We start from the raw sequence: 7,521 nt of genomic DNA, 5'->3' as shown, positions 1-7,521 counted from the left end.
AAATCTAAATTGCAGTTTAAAAATAAAGCAGCCATTACGCACTGGATCCATAGAGTTGCCCCCTCTATTACTGAGCTAAGAAAATCCATTATGAATACTCTGTTTTATGAAAGGCAAGCAATAAGATCAGACCTGGAGAAAGGGGCTCTGCGCTTTTATAAAAAGTGGGAGACCTATATATTGAGTCTTGAACAGCAGGTTCAATTACAAATACAAAAAATGTTTGAGTCCACCACCTGGTTTCTTCTCCGACAGATTTAGATTTCATAAACCGCTGAGCGCCTGATGCCCCTCACCAGTCAACAAACCTTGAACCCAAAGCACCATCTCCTCCCCTTCTTTCCCCTTTTGTAACCTTCCCCTTGTACCTGAAATAACCAGTCGGAGTATAGTATTTTTGGCGAATTAAATGGTCACAATTTATTAACTTGATTTCAGATTTACTGTTACTTAATTTGGGTGGCAAAGATAGCACTGCGGTCCACCAGCCCTTATCAACTGAATCATGTAACCGCCTGGGGGGCCGGGATCCCCTTCTCGCAACTGACGACCTGTACCCGTGGGTGATCCCGTTTTGCCCCCCGACGCCAGGCCTGGCGCCCACCTTGGCTGGCCCGCAGTACTTCCGCCCCCGACGCCAGGCCTAGCGCCATACCATGGCTGGTCCGCAGTACTTCTGTCTGCTGCTTTGCCTTCTTGAAGTTGCTGAATGTTGTTCCTTCTTCCTCTTGTGGTGGGTGGGTGGGATCCTTGCGGGGAGTTGCTTCTGAGTGTAATGACCCCCTTCCTGCAAATTTACTGTTACTTAATTTGGGTGGCAAAGATAGCACTGCGGTCCACCAGCCCTTCTCACAACTGAATCATGTAACCGCCTGGGGGGCTGGGATCCCCTTCTCGCAACTGACGACCTGTACCCGTGGGTGATCCCGTTTTGCCCCCCGACGCCAGGCCTGGCGCCCACCTTGGCTGGCCCGCAGTACTTCCGACGCCAGGCCTAGCGCCATACCATGGCTGGTCTGCAGTACTTCCGTCTGTTGCTTTGCCTTCTTGAAGTTGCTTAATGTTGTTCCTTCTTCCTCTTGGGGTGGGTGGGATCCTTGCTGGGGTTGCTTCTGAGTGTAATGACCCCCATCCTCCCCCTTCCTTAAGTATGGCCTATCCCCTGGGGAGGGGCCATTTACCTTTTGTTCTTCACCTTATCTTCCCTCTTGCTTTAAGCTGGCACCTACCCTACCTGCCTTCCCCCCTGCAGCAATTATGTCTCTTTTTTGTGGAGCACAGGCTGAGCGTTTATACTCATTCGTTGCTATTTGCAGCTCATTCCCTTTTCCTTCCTAATGAGATGTTTGTCTGACTCAGAGAGATCTATTTGTTGAGAAGTGATAGATTCCATGAAGAGAATTGTATTCTATACTTGGAAAAATTATTTTAGGTTCTGTCCTGTGTCTCCCCCCCCCCCCCCCCACCCCCCTCTCCTCCCTTTTCTTTCCTTACCTTATCTTATCCACTTGTTACTACCCTTAAGGCCCCCATACACTATGCGATTTTGGTCCGATTTCATCCGATTTCGGCACTTTGTGCCGATAATCGGATGAAATCGGCCCAAAATCGTATGTGTGTGATATCTGATCCGATCCGATGCGCGGTCCCGTGCGCATCGGACCGGATCAGGGAGGTCGGACGGTCTGTACATACGATCATCCGACCTCCCTGTATGCATATGCCTGCCACCTGACAGGCATATGCATGCAAACACCGGGTGGGCAGCGGCGGCGGCCAGCGGTGGTGGGGGCGGGCGGCGGGTGCGGTGAGCGCTGCTGACCTGGCCGGGCAGTGTACTTACTTACACATAGCAGCAGCGGGGACGGGCAGCGCAGTGGCGGCTATTATATTTTTAAAATACTTGTCAAATGACCGGCCGCTCTCTGATTGGCTGAGAGCTCTCCGGCCAATCAGAGAGCGGCCGGTCATTTGACAAGTATTTTAAAAATCTAATAGCCGCCACTACGCTGCCCGTTCCCGCTGCTGCTATGTGTAAGTAAGTACACTGCCCGGCCAGGTCAGCAGCGCTCACCGCACCCGCCGCCCGCAGCGATCACCGCACCCGCCGCCCGCCCCCACCACCGCTGGCCGCCCCCACCACCACCGCTGGCCGCCCACCACCGCTGGCCGCCCCCACCACCACCGCTGCCCGCCCCCGCCGCCGCTGCCCGCCCCCACTACTGCCGCTGCCCGCCCCCACTACTCCTCACCGCCCTGCAGCTCCCCGGGGTTTTTTTTTACATGGGAGAAATCGCATGCGATTTATCCCATGTAAAAAATGGCACATCAAGTGCCAAATTGTATGTGAGCCTCTCGGGGAGCTGCCGGGCGGCTCGCAGGTAAATTGGGTCCGACTTGTCCCTAGGACAAGTCGGCCTAATGTATGGGGGCCTTTAAAGTGGTGCATAGAATAATGCTAATTTGTTAAAGCCGATATACAGAAACAATAATATTTTGATATTTTTTATATGGAAAATATGTATACCAGACTACTTGAAAACTTGTCACACAATTGTATACCTCAATTTCTGTTATATGTTACTTGTATTGTTCTATATTGCTCTATTTTGCAAAACAATAAAAATTGTTTAAAAAAAAAAATAAAGCAGCCACCCTGCTCAGAAACAAAACAACTCGCCCAAATCTAACTCTCTCTGCACATGTTACATCTGCCCCACCTGCAGAACAGCATGCTTTTGTCCATAAGAGCGAGAGCTTTTGCTTTTGCAAGCCAACCTGAATTAGGCCCCTTGTTTCATCATGTATGTATTTCTTTAGCTTTTAACTTGCTTTATAATCTAAGTCTCTTCCTACTAGGATAGTAAAATCTGAAAAACCATTTTTTCTGAAAGGATTATTATTATTATTATAATTTTATTTATAAGGCGCCACAAGTGTTTCGTAGCGCCGTACAAAGGATAAAAAAGTGAAAAACAATTGTCGACCTTTTAACCATGTCGACCTTTTTCATGTGTCGACTTCAGTCCTGTTGACAAATAGTGGTCAACCTATTCGATATTAATACTGGTCAGTCCTTGATACTGTCAACCTATCGACTGACCCATTGTACTGTATAGTTCGTTACAATGTAGAGAAGTTGTTAGAATATGAAAAACATTCACCCCGTTTCCTGATCTCTCAGTGTGTAGTCATATAAATTGTGACACCTGAAATAGATAGACAGGGTTGAAAGGTCGACACAAGCATTAGGTCAACAGCCAAAATGTCGACATGAGCTTTTCACTTTTTTTTAGCCGACATGTGCCGACAGGCGGTATTTCATACTCTACTATCCACTAGGGTGTGGTTGGAGAATCTAACAGTGTGCCGAGCACAGAGAGGCAACGTGCCCGAAGCATGGAGCTCGCCATACGAGGGGACGTGGTACACTTATACGGTGTACGGTGTCCATGTCGACTATGTCAACATTCGGGACAAAAAAAGTGGAAATCTCATGTCGACCTTTTGACAGTCAACCTTCCCATTGTTGACCTAATGCTTGTGTCGACCTTCCAACACTTTCAACTTCAGCCACGTCGAAGCATTTCAGGTCCTGTCGACCTTCTATGGTAGATCCAATTCATGTCGATGTAAATAGAGTGGACCAATACCCCTTGTATTAGACGTCAAAGTTGCTTCTTTTTCATTTCAGAGTTACAGCATTTACAGTGTTCCCTCATCCCCTGCACCTTTCTCCAGGCCTGCAGGTAAGTCTGACAGTAACTATCAGTGTATAGAATGCTACCCCATATACCCAAGGAGAGCAAACTTACTGTATGTCAGTAGGAGAGGTCCATGTAATACCCTGCACCTGTCTCCAGGCCTGCAGCCAGGGCCGGCGCTACCCACTCAGCAGCTCCTGCAAAGCAGGGAGGCGCCATGCTGAAAAGGCGCTGTCTCCCTCCCTGCTCTGCTAAAGCTGCCTCAGCCCTCACTGTCACTGCCTCCTGCACGCCGCCCACAGCGCCTGTCTGACAGTATAAAGAGCTGCTCCCTGCACCGCGAGTGCGCACAGCCTGCATGTCGCCCGCAGCGCCTGTCTGACAGCGGGTGGCAGTATGGAGAGGCTGAGCAGCTCCCTGCACCGCACACACTGTCCTCCTCCTGCGACCTGCCCCCTCTTCCTCACGGACACTTGCGCTGAGGCATGTAGGGCTGTCTGTGAATGCCTGGATGACATGTCATGTCCGGATCTGCCCCCCCCTACCCATTTCTCCCTGCGCCTGTTAGCTGTCAATCAAATGACGAACAGGCATCAGCGCCGCCTCCCCTTCCTTCCCTCTTCTCAGTGTGCTGTGCCAGTGCCACTGCCAGTCCTCAACACTCCGCTCTATCTCATCCCCTCTCCTTCCATCTCCTCCTTCTCTCCCCCTCAGTCACGAGTGCTGCACATACTTTTGTACTGCTTTCGGATCGCATCGCACACACATTGTATGCATGATGTGCAATGCGATCTAGCCCATAACGTATGCGATTCTCCCAGCGTATATGGGCACCTTTAGTGCCTGCAACATTTTGCGGACACAGCACTGAGATGGTGTATGCATACATGTACATGCACCCGAGATCCTCCATAGGATCGCATGTTGCATACGCTCCCACAATCGGGCTGCAGCTTGTTGCAATGGCAATGTGAAATGGCGCAAAATGTATGGTTTGCAGGAGGGCACCAGACACCCTAGCACCGGCGCTGGCTGCAGGTAAGTCTGACAGTAACTATCAGTGTATAGAATACTACCCCATATACCCCAGGAGAGTAACCTTACTGTATGTCCCAGAGGGGTTGGGTAAATCAGAACTTGAAAAGGATCTAGGAGTCCAAATAGACAACAAACTGGGGTGTAGTGCTCAATGTAATATAGCAACAAAAAAGGCCAACAAAATTCTAGCATGTATTAAAAGGGGCATGGAAACTAGGGACTCAAGGGTAATTATGCCTCTGTACAAATCATTGGTTAGACCGCACCTCGAATACGGAGTACAGTTCTGGGCCCCACACTATAAAAAGGACATCATAGAATTAGCAACAAAGCTTATTAGGGGAATGGAGAATTTAAGCTACGGGGAGAGATTAAGCAATTTGGGACTATTTACATTAGAGAAGAGACGTTTAAGGGGGGACATGCTCAACATGTACAAGTATATCAAGGGCCAATATAAGGAACTGTCACGCACCCTCTTTTCTACTAGAAAGGAATCTAGGACACGAGGGCATGAGTATAGATTAGAAGAAAAAAGATTTCATTCAGCTAGTAGAAAGAATTTCTTTACGGTCAGAACAGTCAAACTCTGGAACTCTTCCTGGAGAAGTGGTGCTGGCAGACACTACTGTATAAATATGTTTAATATAAGGTTGGATAAACATTTATTGGTAAAAAACATCCACGGGTACGAATAAGTAACAAAATCTGTCTTTAAAATATCAGACCATACTATACAACAAGGGATAAGCTACTATAAACATAGGTTGAAGTAGATGGACGCAAGTCTTTATTCAGCCTCACCTACTATGTAACACCCTGCCAGTGGTGTAGCTAGGTGCCACGGTGCCCGGAGCAAGGGCATGTTTCGCCCCCCCCCCCCCCCCATTTGTAGTAGGCAGGGCTCTTGCATGGCAAAATGGGGGCGTGGCCTAACATTATACCACACACCAGAATGCCCATTGCACATTTTAGCGAACTTAGTAATAACCATTAAACATTAAGCCACATGCCGTAATGCCAATTACACATAAGGCCACACCTGATGCCCATTACATACTATATAACAAACCGTAATGCCCGTTACACATCTGACACATAGGTGCCACTTACCTACATGCTCATTGCTAGTAACTTCATGCACGATGCTCATTATTGCAGGCACTGTACGCACTGAGAGATAATGAGAGATTAGGGGCTGAGAGATGGAGGGGAGTAATGCTGTGTACACATGGGGGCAATAGGGGCTGAAATCGCTGGAAATATGATCGCAGGTGACCATATTGCCCCGGCGAGACACTGGGCAATATATCTCATCCTTGTGTATGGGGCTTGAGAGAGAGATTTGGAGAGAGAGAGATGGGGGAGAGAGACAGGCATCACTGACAGGAGGGAAAGGGACAGAGGAAGGAGGGGGAGAGAGAGGAGGGAGAGAGAAGAGGGAGGGGGGAGGAAGGGAGCAAGGGGTTAAATAAAGTTGTGACAGCTTGACATTTCCCAGAGTGCATATGTGCCTATAGGTCTTCCCCACAGATACACAGCAGCATGGTCAAGTGCAGAGTGAGTGAGGGCACTCGGCTGCCTGTGCAGGGGGGAGGCTGGAGCAGAGCCGCGGTAACATAGTAAGAGTAGCCGGAGAGCAGCCACAGGCAGTGTCAGACTGGGGCATTGAGGGCCCACCAGGGAAATTCAATTAAAGGGGCCCGCTGATGGGCGTCACCAACCACTGGGCATAGTAGGTGTGGTTAGCAACTGGAAGGGTGTGGCACAGGAAACTACATGCCTGCACAGACACAAGTAAAATAATGCATGTATAGACAGGGGCATCATTTAACAGTTTGAGAATCAAAGTAATAAGGGATGTGGTTGGTACAGCTCTTCCACATTTTAAGAAAGCCAATCAGCAGAAGTCATTTGCTTTAAAAAAAAAAAAAGACACAATGGGTGGGATGTAATGTAGTCCAGCGGCCCCTTTAAAAAAAAACTCCTAGTGTGGCCAGCCGCTGCACTCGCAATGCATTACAATTTCCCCATTAATTTTACTTTTCCAATATTCGCTTTGCTTGGTTTGCTGTGTACTGTATATGTATTTACTGCTCCAGCCAAAGGGCATAGATGTACGTACTGAGGGCTGCCACAGCACACATACATGTAACCTCAGAACATATGTTACACACAGCCATAAAGTCAAAACACATGTGCAGTCTCAGCACACAACATTAAGTGATAGCACATACATACATACACAACATGCAGTGATAGCACATACATACATACATACATACATACATACACACACACAACATGCAGTGATAGCACATACATACACACACACACACACACACACACACACACAACATGCAGTGATAGCACATACATACATACATACATACATACATACGCACAACATGCAGTGATAGCACATACATACATACATACACACAACATGCAGTGATAGAACATATATACATACATACATACATACACGCACAACATGCAGTGATAGCACATACATACATACACACACAACATGCAGTGATAGCACATACATACATACATACATACATACATACACACGCACAACATGCAGTGATAGCACATACATACATACATACATACACACACACACACACACACACACACACACACACAACATGCAGTGATAGCACATATATACATACATAAATACATACACACACACACACACACACACACACATGCACAACATGCAGTGATAGCACATACATACATACATACATACATACATACACAACATGCA

General features: G+C 47.9%; 1 protein-coding gene across 1 annotated transcript in view; it reads left to right on the top strand.

The window, feature by feature from the left end:
• The first annotated feature begins 3,362 nt into the window (after positions 1 to 3,362).
• Positions 3,363 to 7,521, top strand: part of LOC146007448 (uncharacterized) — a 102,289-nt gene continuing 98,130 nt past the window's right edge. The window contains 1 exon segment of the mRNA XM_083145800.1: positions 3,363 to 3,749. The gene's annotated coding sequence lies outside the window, so the exon portion shown is untranslated.

The sequence above is a fragment of the Crinia signifera genome, chromosome 6, assembly GCF_055691185.1.
Source record: "Crinia signifera chromosome 6, ASM5569118v1, whole genome shotgun sequence".
NCBI classification, from domain to species: domain Eukaryota; kingdom Metazoa; phylum Chordata; class Amphibia; order Anura; family Myobatrachidae; genus Crinia; species Crinia signifera.
Note: the sequence above shows the minus strand (reverse complement) of the source record. Positions and strands in the feature narration are given on the sequence as shown.